Source organism: Mirounga leonina, unplaced genomic scaffold (assembly GCF_011800145.1).
Source record: "Mirounga leonina isolate KUSES-001 unplaced genomic scaffold, KU_Mleo_1.0 Mir_153, whole genome shotgun sequence".
Classification (NCBI taxonomy): domain Eukaryota; kingdom Metazoa; phylum Chordata; class Mammalia; order Carnivora; family Phocidae; genus Mirounga; species Mirounga leonina.
Window position 1 is genome coordinate 5,630,134 of NW_023270387.1, and position 17,947 is coordinate 5,648,080.

The following is a 17,947-nucleotide window of genomic DNA, read 5'->3' on the forward strand; positions in this document are numbered from 1 at the left end:
AGACTGTTTACCATGTTTCTTTTTTCAAAATTTATTTTTCATTTCGGGGCGCCTGGGTGGCTCAGTTGGCTAAGTGTCTGCCTTTGGCTCAGGTCGTGATCCCAGGGTCCTGGGACTGAGTCCTGCATCGGGCTCCCTGCTCAGCAGGGAGCCTGCTTCTCCCTCTACCTCTACCCCTGCTTGTGGTTTCTCTCTTAAGAAATAAAATCTTTTAAAAAAATTATTTTTCTCTCTTGTAGCTCTACATTACATCAAATTCCTATTGTTTGTATCTGTTGAATCTTGTATTTGGTGGAATGTTTATCCGTGTATTTTGTAATTTTGGAGGGTGAGCTTCAGCAAGGCTTTCTCCGTGGGAATTGTGAGTGACCTGGGTTAAGAATAATTCATTCCAGATAAGATTTCTGGAGAACTCTTCTTAAAACTACTATTTTACATTTCAAATCACAAACTTACCTTGGTATATCTGCCTAAATGAAGACTTAGTATGTACAGGAAGTTTTATTACTGTAGTGAATCAAGGGATTGTAATAAGAAAGCCTTAAAATCTTTGTGGATGGAATAAGAAATTAGCCAGATGACAGTGCAGGTATATGAATTTGTCCTGCTAGTTGATGTATGCAGTTATATAACATCATTAATCTACTCGTCAGCCTGGAGGTATGCCCTAAGTTTCCTGTCCTGTTTCAAATATTCTTAATAATGGTTTTGAAGTTTGCCAAATTTGCAGATAACAAATCTAGGAGGAATAGCTAATTCACAGGTGATGGAATTAAAGATTTTGACAGGAACACAGTCTAGAAATAAATAGGTTTTTAAAATATTAATTATACAATTTGTTGTATGCTGAGTGCCTGATATACATTCTCTGCAGCATATCGTGGTAGATTAGTGATGTTATTCCAGTTTACAGCTGGAGGAAGTGAAGTTTGGAGAAATAAGTAACTTGTCCAAGACCAGAATATAGTAAATTGAAGATGGACAAAGAATCTAGGCTTCACTAGTCAGTTCAGTGCAAACCAAGTAAAGCATCTACTAGAAAGGCTAATAAATCGTAGGCAGAACAGTGTTGTCTGGATTAAGGGAGGATCATCACTGGTCATACCACCTCAAGGTGTCTCCTTCCTAGTATACATTTAAAATATATGCACTTAGAAATGCTAAAAATTTAAATATGGTATAAAGGAAATCAAAGCAAAGAGGAAAAACTCTGGATTTCTTATTTGCTGTAGGCAATTCTTTAAAAATTCTTAAAAAAAGTAGAAAGTATACTGACTTGAAATATAGAAATATGTGCCATTTCAAGTATTTTGTTTGCACTTTAATGAAATTATGTATTTTCTGTAGATTTATTTTAGTACCACTGAATGCATTTCTTTACTACACTGTTCCCTGTTTTTGAATAAACAATTGTAAAAGAAAATATATGCTAAGACTCATTTATTTTATTCAGATGCGTGAGTGTTCTGTGTGCCTGGCCCAGGCTAGTTCCGAGGGAGACAGCGGTGAGTGAGGCAGGAACAGTCGACCCTTAGAGCCTGTGGTCTGGGGCAGACCCAGACCCACCACTTCCAGTCCAGTGTCCACTGGGAAGCCTGCTACACAGAACCAGCCTGGTGGGCTGTATCTCAGTCTAAACAGTCAGTCTGCTTGTCTCTCTTAATTACCCCATCACAAAAAGGCAAATAAATGGTCCTTGTTTGGGCCCAGAGAGTGATCTAGTTGACATTTCTAAAGTCTAAAAGATAATATCCTGGAATATGACAAATACAAAGGTCCTACTATCCTAAATGTGAAGTTAGCATTCCATAATATTTATCATTTTTTAAATAAATAAATTCAGTCCTTCAGATTTTCGGGCTCTTGTTTCTGAAAAAATGAATTTTGCATAAATACCACAGAGTCAGATCTTTACAAAGTTTGAATCTAAATGAGGAGGGTGAAAATCTTACATACTTATATACTGAAAATTATTCCCTAAAAAAATTCTTTAACTTGCCCATAAAGTACAGCATGCGTAATGTTTCTAATGTCCAGCAATATGTAAAAATGTGTACTTTGTACACTTAGGCACAGTCTATGATTCTAAAGCAGTGCTTCTCAACCAGGGGTGATTTTGCTTCCTGACTCCCCACCCTCACAGGAGACATTTCATAATGTCTAAAGACAGTTTTTGTTGTCACTGGCATGGTGAGAGTGTGAAACACTGACACACAGTATTGAAGGTCAGTATTTCCAAATCGGGACAGAAACACGTAGGAGAGAAATGGTCATTATTTTACTTGGCTCTTGCCATGTTGTAAGTGTGTGTTCACTGCTGGTCTACAAATAACGTGTGGGTCACTATTTTTTAACCGTGGTAAAATATGCATAACTTGACCATCCTCACTATTTTTAAGTGTACAGTTCAGTAGTGCTAAGTGTACGTGCAGCTTGTCTCCAGCGCTCTTCACCCGGCACAACTGAAATTGTATAACCATTCCAAAACTCCCCATTCTCCCCTCCAGGGCTCTTGGCAACCACCATTCTATTTTCTGTCCCTAGCTACCTCCTATAAGTAAAATCATATAATATTTATGTTTTTGTGGCTGGCTTATTTCGTGAACACAATGACCTTAAGGTTCATTCATGTATGTCAGAATATATACCACCATTTTGTGTATCCATTTATCCATCAGTGGACACTTGGGTTGCTTCCCCCTTTTGGCTGTAACGAATAATGCCATGAATATGGCTGTACAAACATCTCTTAATATGCCAAAAGTATATAAAGTATATAAGTGTATTACCAGACTGCTGGATCATCTGGTAATTATATTTCTTATTTTTGGAGGAACACCATACTATTTCCCATAGCAGCTACACCATTTTATGTTCTTACCACCAGTGCACAAGAATTCCAAATTATCCACATCCTCAGTGCCTGTTATTTTCTGGGGTGTTTTGTTTTTATAGTAGCCACCCTAATGGGGTATGGCTGAGTCATTCTTGAAAGTAATAAAAGTACTGTATACTTTATATAAATCCTATGAGTGCTATTGCAAGAACTAACAAGTTCAATGCAGGAATACAGGCACAAACCCTAACTCCCACCCCTGACCCCTAGCCCTAACCCTAACGCCAGCAGAAGTCAGGGCTTCTTTATCTAGAGAGGACTCTACTACAAATTACCAGGCACATACCCTAACACCTAACTCTAATCCTTAAATTTAACCCTAACCCTAACCCTCTGGAGAAGTCTCAACTGCAAAATACCAGGCACACACTCTAACCCTAACCCTAGATCTGAAGAAAGTGGCTTCCTGAACACACAATAAGAAAAGCTGAGAAGCAGCCTAGTTGTCCTGGAGAAGACCCCAGACATTTTAAGTATTGGTAGTATTTCTGAAAATGGTTGGGAAAGTAGAGTTAAAAACAGAAGGACCAATTGAATATGTATTTGAAGAGTATTTAGATCCCCAAATCCCCTCCTTGCCTTAGCTCAGTGGATGGCTATTATGTCTATTCTCACCCCAGCACAAGTCTGGGGTTTTATTCTCTGGAGAGGTCTCTGAACTGCAGGACGCCAGGTACACACCCTAAGCCCTCACCCCTAACCCTAACACTAACCCTAACCCTTAGGAGAGGTCTCTAAACTGCAAAATACCAGGCACATACCCTAACACTAACCATATAGCTGAGAAAGAAAAGTTTTAGAAGCAAAATATGTCCTCCAACTGATAATTTTGAAACCAGATTCTGAGTAGTGTTGTTAGCTTTGCTAGTAAATTTTAATGTTAGTTTATTTGAAAACTACCTCAAAGTGTTCCCTGATGGTATATACAGTGTTTGAATATTCACTGTAGACTTATGTCTTTGTAAATATTGCTAAACTTAGTATTTTCAAAAAGATTATTTATTTTAGACAGAGTGAGCAAGCATGAGCAGAGGGAGGGGCGGATGGAGAAGGAGAGAGAATCTTAAGCAGACTCCATGCTGAATGTGGAGCCTGATGTGGGGCTCAATCTCTCAACCCTGATATCATGAACTGAGCTGAAATCAAGAGTCGGATGTTTAACTGGGCCACCTAGCCACCCCTAAACTTAGTATTTTCTAAACTTTTTTTTTCGGTTTGCATGATAATGAGAGTTGGAAATATTTTAAGAGAAAAATGGGTAATCAGTCAACTGGTTACAAATTTGTTTAAAGCCATTGTAGTGTAAACCCAACATGGAAAGTGGATTTCATAGGGCTCCCAAACATATTCATGGCATGAGAAGAATTAAACACAATGAAAACAATCCTGTTGAATCAAGGCCTTCTACTCAAAGAACACCAGTGCTACTCAAATATTTCCTGATATTTTAGTAAGAGCCCATTTTATGAGGCCTGCATTATCCTTATATCAAAAATTATGAGTTACAAGAAAACTGAAGACCAGTACCATGATGCAATGTAAATCAATTTCATCAATATAAAAAAAAGTACATTGTGACCAAATGACATTATTGAGAAATACCAGGGTGGTTTAATATGTGAAAATCAATGTGAATAAACTAACAAAAACTATATGATCATGTCAATAGATGCAGAAAAGGCAAATGACAAAATTCAACACTTAGGATAAAAATTCATCAAACTAGGAATAAAAGGAACATTTTCAACTTGATGAAGGACATCCATGAAAAACTCACAGTTTACATCATACTTAATGGTGAAAGACTAAATGTTTTCTCCCTAAGATGAGGAACAAGGCAAGGATGTCACTCTTACCAGTTCTGTTCAACAATGTACTGGAGTTTGTACCCACCAATAGAGCAAAGAGAAAGAAAGAAAAGACAGTTTGATAGGAAGTACAGTTATCTTCCATTTGCAGATGACATGATCATCTACATCGAAAAATTCTCAAGATTCTATATGTTAGGTCTAGAAGTAGATCACATGATAAAGGTCAATATACAAAACATCAACAATATTTTTGTGTACCAGTGTCAGAGTGTCCAGACTAGGCCAAAGATGGAATCACTTATTCTACATCCCACATCAGCAAACTAAAACAGCTCAGTTTCTATGCTCAGCTCTCCCAGAAAAGGAATGCCCAGACCAAACAATTAGCACTTGCCTGCTCAGCATAAGTTACTTAACCAGTCTCCCAGTCTTCCCTTTTCTCCATATATGAAAAGTAATACTCTTTTAACCAGTTAAATGCCCAATATAACTTCCTTGTTCCTGTTCACCTTGGTCTATGAAACTTCTTCCTTTGTAAAAAGCTCTTTTCTATTTTCTAGACTGGATGCTTCCCAATTCATCAGTCACTAAATGAAAGCCAATTATATCAGGAAATAAAATATCTGTAAAATTTTCCTTTATTACCAGCAATGCCTAATTTGAAATTAAAAAACAATAATTAAAATTTAAAAATATCATCAAAAACATGAAATAGCTGGGCATAATTTTAATAAAATATGTGAAGTGCCTGTATGCTGAAATTTACAAAACACTAATGAGAAAGCAAAGGCCTAAATATATACAGAGACATGTACTATGTTCATGGATTGGGAGATTCAATATTGTTAATAAGATAGCAATTCTCCCCAAATTGATACATGCAATGAATCAATGCAATCCAATCAAAATACAAGCTTTCCCCCCACCCCTTTTGGAACTTCAAATCTATGTAGAAATGCAAAGGAACTAGAATAAGCCAAAACAATTTTGAAAAGGATAAAACAAGGTTGAAAGACTTAAAGCCATAGAAACAAATATAAGGTGGTAATGCCATAAAAATTAGACACAGATTAATGGAGGAGGATAAGGAATCCAGGAACAGACCCTCATATGAGACTAACTGATTTTCAGCAAAGGCTCCAAGGTAATAGTATTTGGAAAAAAAAATTAAAAAGTGCATATCCATATGCAAACCCTCTCTCGCCCCCCCCCCAAACAAATCTCAAATCTTCTCTCCCACTATATACAATAACTAACTTGAACTAGATATATCTGAATGTGAGAGGTACAATTATAAAATTTGTATAAGAACTCCTTTGTCACCTTGGTTTAAGAAAAGATTTCATAGAGAAGACACTAAAGCATTGGCCATAAAAAAAAAAAAGGGAATCTGGACTTTATTAAAATGAAAACTTTTTTTCTCCTTAAAAGACATTAAGAAAATGAAAACACCAGCCACACCTGCCAAATCAGTATCAGATAAAGGATTTGTTTTTAGAACATATTTTTTAAAACCTTTTAACACAATAAGGAAATAAACTAACTTGAAATTGGCAAAAGATTTTAAAATATACCTCACCAAAAAAGACATCCAAATGGGAAATAAGCACATTAAAGAACCTCATATCCTAAGTCATTTAGGAAATGCAAACTAAAATCACAATGAGATGCCATTCAGTATACATCCATTAGAATACTTAAATTAAAACATCTGACGGGCACCTGGGTGGCTCAGTTGGTTAAGCGGCTGCCTTCAGCTCAGGTCATGATCCTGGAGTCCCTGGATCAAGTCCCGCATCGGGCTCCCTGCTCAGCAGGGAGCCTGCTTCTCCCTCTAACCCTTGCCCCTCTCATGTACTCTCTCTCTCTCTCTCTCATTCTCGCTCTCTCAAATAAATAAATAAAACCTTTAAAAACAAAACAAAACAAAAACAAAAAAAAACATCTGACAACACCAAGTGACAAAATGTAAGTGGAACAACTCAAACTTGTTCATTGCTTGTGGAAATACAAATTGGTACAGCCACTTTAAAAAACAGATTCTTGAGTTCAACAGGAGGAAAGGTGGCAGAGTAGGAGGATCTGGACTCACTTCATCCCATAGACACACCAAGGTAACAACTACACATATCGCAACTAATTCTGAAAATGACCTGAGGACTGGCAGAACGGGTTTACCACAGCTAATCCTGGACAGAAGGCCACACCGAAAAAGGGAGGAGTGGTGGAGACAAGGTTGGGAACCGCCCTCCAACTCCACACCCCCACCCCCAAGCAACTAACCAAAAACAGGAGAGACATCACAAGCAAGGAGAAGCGAGAGGATGAGACCCAACACTGGGCACCCCTGGCAATGGGAACCTGAATGAGAATGGTGAGTCCCTAGGCTTGAAAACCTGTGGGGCTTAACTCTGATAAGTTTAAAAATCAGTGGATCTTAACTTCAGAAGCTTTAAATACCAGCAGGCTCCACTGTGGGACAGTGTGAAGGCAATAGGACACAGTCCTTACTCTTAAAGAGCCAGCATTCTAAATAACTGCCCAAGACACAGCACAGAAGAAGCAGTTTGAAAACTGCCTGGGGCATACATGAAGGAGAACATGTGCTGAAGGGGCAGGGTTCTGTAAATTTCTCCAGGAACAAAAGTGCTTGCAGGTGTCATTTTTCTCTCCTCCCCCAGCCTAGACAGCCAGAAGCTTGCAGGAGCCAATGCTAACACTCTCTATCTACCTGGCTTACAAAGTATGCCCTGCTTCTGTGCTCCCCCCTACAGATGCACCCCACCCTACCTGTCTACCCAAAGCAGCTTTGGCTCCACCACATCCTGTAGGCAGCCCTGGCCAGGAGCACACCACTCCAAAGTGACTCCTGCCCTGGAAAGTAAAGGAGATAACCACACATACCAGTGTGTTCCCAGTTACTGCAGCCAGGCTCCTTAGCTGGCTGTTCAGGGAGCAAGCCCTGACCTCCAGTGCACCTACAGCTGTGGCAGAGAGGCTAACTGCAGACATCTGGGCTGACTGCTGGCTCCACACAGCAGTGAGCCTGTGGTGGTCACAGATAGGCCTCCCAACAGCACTGGGAGCAAATGCTGCCAGTGTACCCACAGCAGGCAAAGTGGGTCATTGCAGCAGGCTGGGCTAGAGGCAATTGTGCTTCAGCCATAATGGGAAGGTGCATGCAGCCCACACAGGGGACACCCCTGAAGCACCTAATTCTGGTGACTATAGGGGATTGTACTATAGGGCCCACAAGACCTCTTTTACACAAGGCCACTACTTCCAAGACCAGGGGACTTCTTGACATAGAAACAAAAACAAAGAGTCAGACAAAATGAGGAGAGAGAGGAATATGTCCCAAATGAAAAAACAAGACACAGTCACAGTAAAGCAGCTAAATGAAACAGAGATAAGCAATATACCTGATAAAGAATTCAAAGTACTGGTCATACAGATATTCGCTGACTTGAGAAAAGAGTGAATGAACTCAGAACTTCAACCAAGAGACAGTAAATATAAAAAAGAACCAGTCAGAGCTGAAGAATTCTTTAACTGAAATGAAAGATACACTAGAGGGAATCAATAGTAGTTTAGAGGATGTAGAAGAACAGATCAGCAATCTGGAAGACAAGGTAAAGGAAAGAAACAAAGCTGAAGAGCAAAAGAAAAAAGAATAATAAAAAACAAGAATAGGTTAGGGGAATTCTGGACATCATCAGGCATAACATTCACATTATAGGGACCCCAGAAGGAGAAATGAGAGAAGGCGGCAAAAAGTTATTTGAAGAAATAATAGCTGAAAACTTTCCTAATCTGGGGAAGGAAACAGACATCCAGGTCCAGGAGGCACAGACAGCCCCTAAAATAATGAACCCAAGGAGGTCCACACCAAGACACATAATAATTAAAATGGCAAAAAGTAATGATAAGGAGAGAATCTTAAAAGCAGCAAGAAAAAAAGAGAACAGTTGTATACAAGAGAAACCCAAAAAGGCTTACTGCTGACTATTCAGCCGAAACTATGCAGGCCAGAAGAAAGTGACATGATATATTTGAAGTGCTGAAAGGAAAAAAACCTACAACCAGGAATACCCTATCCAGCAAGGTTATCATTCAGAACTGAAGGAGAGATGAAGAGTTTCCCCCAAAAAAACCAAAAGTAAAAATAAGTTCATCACACTAACCACCGTTATAAGAAATGTTAATGGGAATTCTATAAGAGAAAAGCAAAGAAAATTATGAAAGGAAAAATGAAATGAAAAGGAAAAATGTTCTGGGTCAAAAGCAAATATACAGTAATGATAGTAGATTAATTACTCATAAAGCCAGTAGGGAGGCTGAAACACAAAAATAGTAAAATCATTTATAGCTACAAAAATTAGTTAAGGGATACAGAAAATAAAAACATGTAAACTATGACATCATAGACATAAAACATGGAGGAAGGAATAAAAATTTAGTGCTTTAACAGTGGGTTCGAATCTAAGTGACCATCAAGTTAATATAGACTGCTATGCAATAAGATGTTATACAAAGCCAATGGTAACCACAAGTCAAAAAACTATAATAGATACACAAAAAATAAAGTTATCAAAGCATACACCAAAGAACCATCAAACCACAAGGGGAGAGAGCAAAAGAACAAGAAACAGAGAACTATAAAAATAACCATAAAATAATCAACAAAATGGCACTAAGTATATATTTATCAATAATTTCTTTAAATGTAGGGGCGCCTGGGTGGCTCAGTTGGTTAAGCGTCTGCCTTCAGCTCAGGTCATGACCCCAGGGTCCTGGGAGCAAGCCTTGCATTGGGCTCCCTGCCCAGCAGGGAGTCTGCTTCTCCCTCTGCCCCTCCCCCTGCTTGCACTCCCTCTCCCTCTCTCTCTCAATAAATAAAATCTTGAAAAAAATAATTACTTTAAATGTAAATGGGCTAAATGCTCCAATCAAAAGACAGAGAGTGACAGAATGGATAAAAAACAAGGCGGTCCCCACCCCTGCCCCAAAATAAGACCTATCTATATGCTGCCTATAAGACATCACTTCAAACCTAAAGACACATATAGATTGAAAGTAAACGCATGGAAAAAGATATTACATGCAAATAGAAGTGGAACAAAAACTGGGGTAGCAATACTTTACACCAGAGAAGATAAATTTTAAAACAAAGACTATAACAAGAGACAAAGAAGGGCATTACATAATGATGAAGGGATCAATCCAACACAATTATGTAACAACTGTAAATATCTACGTACCCAACACAGAAGCACCTAAATAGATGAAGCAAATAATAATAGACAAAAAGAGAGAAACAGACAGTAATACTAGGGATACTTAAACACCCCACTAAATCAAGGAATAGATCATCCAGACAGAAAATCGACAAACAGTGGCTTTAAGTAACACATTAGACTGGATGGACCTAACAGATGTGTACAGAACATTCCATCCAAACACAACATGATACACATTCTTTTCAAGTGCTCTTGGAACATTCTCTAAGATAGATCACATGTTAGGCCACAAAACAAGTCTCAATAAATTTAAGAATATGAAATCATATCAAGCATCTTTTCTGACCACAATAGAATGAAACTAGCAATCAATTACAAGAAAAAAATTGGACATGGAGGCTAAACAACATGCTATTAAACAACCAATGGGTTAACAAAGAAATCAGGAGGAAATAAAAAAATATATGGACACAAATTAAAATGAAAACACAATGGTCCAAAACCTTTGAGACAGAGCAAAAACAGTTCTAAGAGGGAAGTTTATAATGATACAGGCATAACTCAAGAAACAAGAAAAATATCAAACAACCTAACCTTACACCTAAAGGAACTAAAAAAAAAGAACAAACTAAGCCCAAAGCTAGTAGAAGGAAAACAAAAATAAGTAAATCTTTAAAAAATAAATAAAAGAACAATAGAAAGGATCAATGAAACTAAGAGCTGGCTCTGTGAAAAGATAAAATTAACAAACCTCAGTGAGAACTCAAATAAAATGAGAAAGGAAGGAGGAGAAATAATAACTGACACCACATCAAGAGAATATCATGGAAAATTATATGCCAACAAACTGGACAACCTAGAAGAAATGATTAAATTCTTAGAAACACACAACCTTTTATTCAAATCAGGAAGAAATAGAAAATCTGAACAAATCAATTACCAGTAATGAAACTGAATCAGTAATCAACAAACTCCCAACCAACAGGAGTCCTGGATCAAAATGACTTTATAGGTGAATTCTACCAAACATTTAAAGAAGAGTTAGTACCTATTCTTCTCAAACTACTCCAGAAAAAGGAAGAGAGAGGAAAACTTCCAAATTCATTCTAGGAGGCCAGCATTACCCTGATACCAAAACCAGACAAAGACACTACAAAAAAGAGAACTATAGGCCAGTATCTCTGATGAACATGGATGCAAAAATCCTCAACAGAATATTAGCAAACTGAATCCAACAATACATTAAAAGATTCATTCACCACATTATTCTAGGGATACAAGAGTAGCTCAACATTCACAAATCAATCAGTGTGATACATAACTTCAGTAAGAAAAGGAAGGACAGACACCACATTATCCTCTCAAAAGATGCAGGTAAAGCATTTGGCAAAATACAACCTCTTTCATGATAAAAACTCTCAATGACGTAGGTGTAGTGGGAACATATCTTATAAATTTCATATATGAAAACCCCACAGCTAACATCATACTCAATGGTGAAAAACTGAGAGCTTTTCTTCTAGGATCAGGAATAAGACAAGAATGTCCACTCTCACCACTTGCATTCAACATGGTACTGGAAAGTCCCCACTGCAGTAACCAGACAAGAAAAAGAAATAAAAGGCATCAAGGGGCACCTGGGTGGCTCAGACTGTTAAGCGTCTGCCTTTGGCTCAGGTCATGATCCCAGGGTCCTGGGATCGATCCCTGCATTGGGCTTCCTGCTCAGCGGGGAGTCTGCTTCTTCCTCTCCCTCTGCCTCTCCCCCTGCTTGTGCTCTCTCTCTCCCTACAAAATAAATAAAATCTTTAAAACAAACCAAAAAAGGCATCAAAACTGTAAGGAAGAAGTAAAACTGTCACTATTTGCAGATGACATGATACTATATAGAGAGAGAACCTGAAAGACTCCACCAAAAAACTATAACTCATAAATGAATTCAGTAAACTTACAGGATACAAAATTAACATACATAAATTTGTTGTGTTTCTATGTACTAATAACGAAGAACCAGAAAGAGAAATTAAGAAATCAATCTCATTCACAATTACACTAAATATAATAAAATACCTAGGAATAAACTTTTTTTTTTTTTTAAAGATTTTATTTATTTATTTGAGACAGAGAGAATGAGAGACAGAGAGCATGAGAGGGAGGAGGGTCAGAGGGAGAAGCAGACTCCCTGCCGAGCAGAGAGCCCGATGCGGGACTCGATCCCAGGACTCCAGGATCATGACCTGAGCCGAAGGCAGTCGCTTAACCAACTGAGCCACCTAAGCGCCCCATAAACTTTTTTTTTTTTTTTAAGATTTTATTTATTTATTTGACAGAGAGAGACACAGCAAGAGCGGGAACACAAGCAGGGGGAGTGGGAGAGGGAGAAGCAGGCTCCCTGCAGAGCAGGGAGCCCAATGTGGGGCTCGATCATGACCTGAGCTGAAGGCAGACGCTTAACGACTGAGCCACCCAGGTGCCCCAAAATACCTAGGAATAAACTTAACCAAGGAGGTGAAAACTGAAAACTGTAAGGCACTGAGGAAAGAAACTGACAACACCACAAACAAATAGAAAGATATGCCATGCTCACAGACTGTAAGAATTAATATTGTTAAAATGTCCATACTTCTCAGAGCAATCTACAGATTTAATGCAATCCCTATCAAAATACCAATAGCATTTTACAAAAAACTAGGACATATAATCCTAAAATTTGTATGGAACCACAAAAGACCCTGAATAGGCAAAGTAATCCTGAGAAAGAACTAAGCTGATGTATTACAATCCCAGACTCCAAAATATACTACAAAGCTGTAGTAACCAGAACAGTATGGTAATAGCGCAAAAATAAACACACAGATAGCCCAGAAATAAACCCATGGTTATATGGTCAATTAATTTATGACAAAAGAACTAAGAATAAATAACAGGGAAAAGATAGTCTCTTCAATAAGTGGTGTTGGAGAAACTGGACATCTACATGCAAAAGAATGAAATAACTGTGTTTCTACACCATACACAAAAATAAGCTCAAAATGGATTACAGACCTTTATGTGAGACATGAAACTGTAATATTCCTAGAAGAAAACATAGGTAGTAATCTCTTAGACATCAGCATTAGCAATGTATTTATGGATATGTCTTATCAGTCAAGAATAAAAGCAAGAATAAACTACTGGGACTACAGCAAAATAAAAAGCACACCAAAGGAACCTATCAACAAAACAAAAAGGCAAATCTACTGAATGGAAGAATATAGCAAATGATATGATAAAGGATTAATATCCAAAATATATGAAGAACTTATACAACTCAACACCAAAAAAACCCAAATAATCTGATTTTAAAATGGACACAAGACCTGAAAGACATTTTTCCAAAGCAGACATACAGATGGCTAACAAACATGTAAAAAGATGTTCAACATCACTAATCATCAGTGAAATGTAAATCAAAACCACAATGAGATACCACCTTACACCCGTCAGAATGGCTAGGATCGAAAAGGTAAGAAATAATGTGTTGACATGGATGTGGGGAAAAGGGAACCCTCATGCATTCTTAGTGGGAGTTTCAACTGGTACAGACACTTTGGAAAACACTATGGAGGTTCCTCAAAAAATTAAAAATAGAATTATCATATGATCCAGTAATTCCACTACTATTTACTCAAAGAAAACAAAAACATTAATTTGAAAAGATATATGCACCCCTATTTTTTTTTAAGATTTGAGTTATTTATTTGAGGGAGAGTGCATGCAAACGAGAGAGCACAAGCAGGGGGAGCAGCAGAGGCAGAGGGAGAAGCAGACTCAATGTGGGGCTCGATCTCAGGACCCTGAGATAATGACCTGAGCTGAAGGCAGCCACTTAACCGATTGAGCCACCCAGGTGCCTACACCCCTATGTTTATTGCAGCATTATTTATAATAACAAAGTGTGATAAACACACACACACACACAACACACACACACTAATATTACCTGGACATAAAAAAGAATGAAATCTAGCTTTCTGTCACAACATGGATGGACGTTGAGAGTATTATGCTAAGTGAAATAAATCAAAGACAAACACCATATAATTTCACTTATATGTGGAATCTCAAAACCGTAAAACAAACAAAAAATAAAACAGTTTAAATACAGAGAACAAACTGGTGGTTGCCAGAGGAGAGGTGAATGGGGGGTTGGTCAAAACAGATGAAGGGGATTAAGGGGCAAAAACGTCCAGTTATAAAATAAATAAGTCAAGGGTATGAAAACTACAGCATAGGAAATATAGTTAATAATGTCATAAAATAATGTTGTATGGTGACTATAGTTATCATGGTGAGCAATGGGCACAGAATTGTCAAATCAGTATCTTGTGTTCCTGGAACCAATATAACATTGTATGTCAATTATATTTCAATAATATATAATTTAAAAATATATTTATATTTTATATTTTATTTTATATAAATACAAAAAAGAAAAAAACAGGTTCTTATAAAATATAGTTTGCCTCTGCTATTCCCTTCTCAGGTATTTCCCAAGAGAAATGAAAACATATGTACCCACAAAGACTCATACATGAATATGTACATATCACCTTCATTCATAATGATCCCAAACTGGAAACAACCAAATGTCCATCAATTGGTGAATGGATAAATAGTGGGATAGCCATACAATGGAATATTAGTCATTAAAAAAGGAATGTACTGATATAAGTGACAAGAAGGATGAATCTCAAAAGCATTATGCTAAATGAAAGAAGCTAAACCAAAAAAGACTACATATCCTTTTTTAAAAATCTTTTTTATTTTTCAGTTTTAGAGTCATATTCTATCCCTTCATAGTAGTTAATCTTATTTTTGGTATATATATATAAGTTGTTCTCTCTTGAAAATTTTGGGATACAGTTTCTTCTAACAGACCAAAATATACCCTAAATCTCTAATGTATGGCTTTGTTCTAGTCTCCTGCCTGATCACATTCTCTCCCCCTTTTTTTTTTTTAAATCCTCTTCTTTCTTTTTCCAACCAACTTCTTATATTATCAATTCCTTTTATAAAGTCTTTTATAATTCTCATCTTTACAGTCATAGTCCATCCCTTTCATCGTATTTACCCTTATTTTTGTACATATGTAAGTTTTTCTTTCTTTAAAATTTTGGGAGGCACTCTCTTCTAACAGACCAAAATACGCCCAAAATCTAGGGTGTGGCACTGACCTATGCACCAGCCTGATCATATTTGATCATATTCTGTTTTTTTCTTTTTTATCTATCTTTTTTTTTTCTTTTTTCTTTCTTTCCCTTTCTTTTCCCCCGGTTTCAGGTCTCTTCTGATTTGTTTAGTGTATATTTTTGGGGGGTCATTGTTACCCTGTTAGCATTTTGTTCTCTCATTCATCTGTTCTCTCATTCATCTGTTCTCCTCTGGACAAAATGACAAGACAGAAAAAAATCACCTCAAAAAAAAAGAACAAGAGGTAGGGACCTAATCAATACGGACATTAGTAAGATGTCGGAACTGGAGTTCAGAATGATGATTTTAAAGATACTAGCTGGGCTTGAAAAAAGCATGGAAGATATTGGAGAAACTCTTTCTGGAGAAATAATAGCATCATTCCATTTATATAACATTTTAGCAAAGGCAGAACTGTAGTGATTGAAAGGAGATCAGTGGTTTCCCGGGGCTTAGTTGAGGTGACTGGATTGACTGCAAAAATGCACAATTTGGGGGTGATAGAAATACTCTGTCTTGAATGTTATATTTACATGAATGTACACATTTGTCTAAACTCAAACTGAACACTCAAAATGGGAAATTATATCTCAATAAATCTGATTTTTTTTCTTAAATATACAGCAGATCCTCTGAACACTGTTTTTTGGGTTTTTTTTAAATACTTGAGGGTACAAGCCTCTAGTCAATTGGAATTATAGACTGATTTTTAAAGATACAATGTAGTAAGTGGGATGATGAGTAGTAGCAAAGGATGTTTCTGGGAACATAGAGTAATTCAGAAATGGGAGACCTGACAGGTACCTCCACTCCTCTACTCCTCCCCTGTGGAAGCTGAAAGACAGATTTTTGCTTTTCTAGCTTCTTTAGCTAAGAGTGCCCCCGTGACCCAGTTTCATTTCAAGGATGCCTAAGGTGATGAGGGCTGGGGCTTCTGGTAGAGCTTTGGCTTTCCTGATAAAAGGAGAACTTGTCACATTGCCCTTTCCCCTTTTTTAAATGGAAAAAGAGATCTGCCTGACATGAAAGCACAAATGAAGAATGCTTCAAGTAAAGAAGAAAATTAATCTGAAGATTTTTTTGCACCTAAATGTATTTATTTAAGTGGGATTATTAGAATACAAGGAGTAATTTCTACATTTTTCATGACCATTGGATTCAGTCTGATGTCCTATTTCTCTTTAGGCTTCCTTACTTAATTGAGCTACATAGATTCTGTGCCAACAATATGCAAGTCGTTCCGGTCAGAATAAACTATCTCTTGACTATAACCAACAGAATCAGTGCTTGACGGGCTATAGCTCAGAAAAGCAGAGTACTTCATTTTTATATTCCATAAGTGGAATCAGGTGTTAGTCTAGTAGAATTTGGTGTTTTATAAATATTTCCATCTAAATTATCTTCTGGTGTTCCCATTTTCTCCTCTGATATATCTGCATAGTCATATCTTTTTGTCCGTGGTTGCTCAAGTGTATAACCTAGAGAGAAATGACAATGTTTAGGAGGATGTCAGATATGATGGGGTGTAGACTCATTCAATATGCCTCTAACTACCAGGCGAGGTCTCTTCCACATTCCTTCTTACCACTCTTAGAGAAGATACCTTTATATCCTACTTAGCCATAAATGTCTCAAATTTCCCAGCTCATCTACTTTTCACACCATCATTGTCTATCTCTACAACAGGCTCTGCGGGACCTGGGTCTGAGGTTTGATCTACCACTAAGTAGCTGTATAATTTGGGGCAGGTTACCTAACCTCTCTATGTCCTCATCTGTAAAATGGGGATAATAATGGCACATGCTTCGCTCCAAATTTCTACGAGAATTAACTGTGAGGGTGCATGTAAAGAACCTAACGTTTAGTCCATTTGGCATTTAGCTGGTGCTCCATAATGAAGTATTGGCCAACAGTTCTTTATACATAAAGGAAGAGAAGCCTTTTCTTTCCCTAGAGCTAAAAGTTCTGTATCGTCTCTGGATTTGATTTCCTCGTGCTTCTTGGAGAAAGGGCACACAGTCTCTCCTCTTCTCCCATGCCAACAGCCTCGGGGTGGTCACCTTCCACTGACTGCACTGACAGGGCAAATCTCCCCGACTTAAAATGATTTTCACTTGGTCTCATGCACTTTCCAACTGCCATGCTATAACTTTCCTTCTTTTCACAGTAATCTCTTTTAACTCAGTATTTACATTCTCTGCTTCAATTTTTGTACTTGTCATTCCTTTATATTCTTTTATCTGCCGCTGAGAACCTACTATGGGCTACAAGTTGGGGATTCCTATCAAACAGACAAATCCCTGCTGTCAAGTGAAGGCAGTTACCTAAAACTGTTCTCTAGAAGGCCATCAGCTCCATTAAACCCCTCAAGTGGAGACCACAGAGCATTTTTAAGGAACAGGCCGGAGGCTGGTGATGCAGGGTTGGGGGGGAGGGGGAGAGTGGGACACGATAAGGGTGGAAGGGGAGCCAGAACCAGAAGGCCATGGCGGAGTTACGACTGTACTCCAAGTGCAGTGCGAAACTATGAGAAACAGCAGAGGTACTCATCGTTCGGAGTGTGGTTTCTAAGGCTAGCCGGCCTCCCTTCAAATCCTAGCCATCACAGGAACTGACTGTGTGACCTTGAGCAAGTGACTTGGTATCTGTTTGCTTATCTGTAAAATGAACCTTGTCTCATTGAGCTGTTCTGAAAATTAAATGAGTTAATTTTATCAAGCACTTTAGGACACCACTTCCACATAGTAATTGCTAAAGAAGAGTCTGTT

At 37.8% G+C, this 17,947-nt stretch overlaps 1 protein-coding gene across 1 annotated transcript in view; it reads right to left on the bottom strand.

Moving 5' to 3' along the window:
- Positions 1-17,947, bottom strand: part of CUNH11orf65 (chromosome unknown C11orf65 homolog) — a 93,813-nt gene that overhangs the window by 2,213 nt on the left and 73,653 nt on the right. The window lies entirely within an intron of this gene.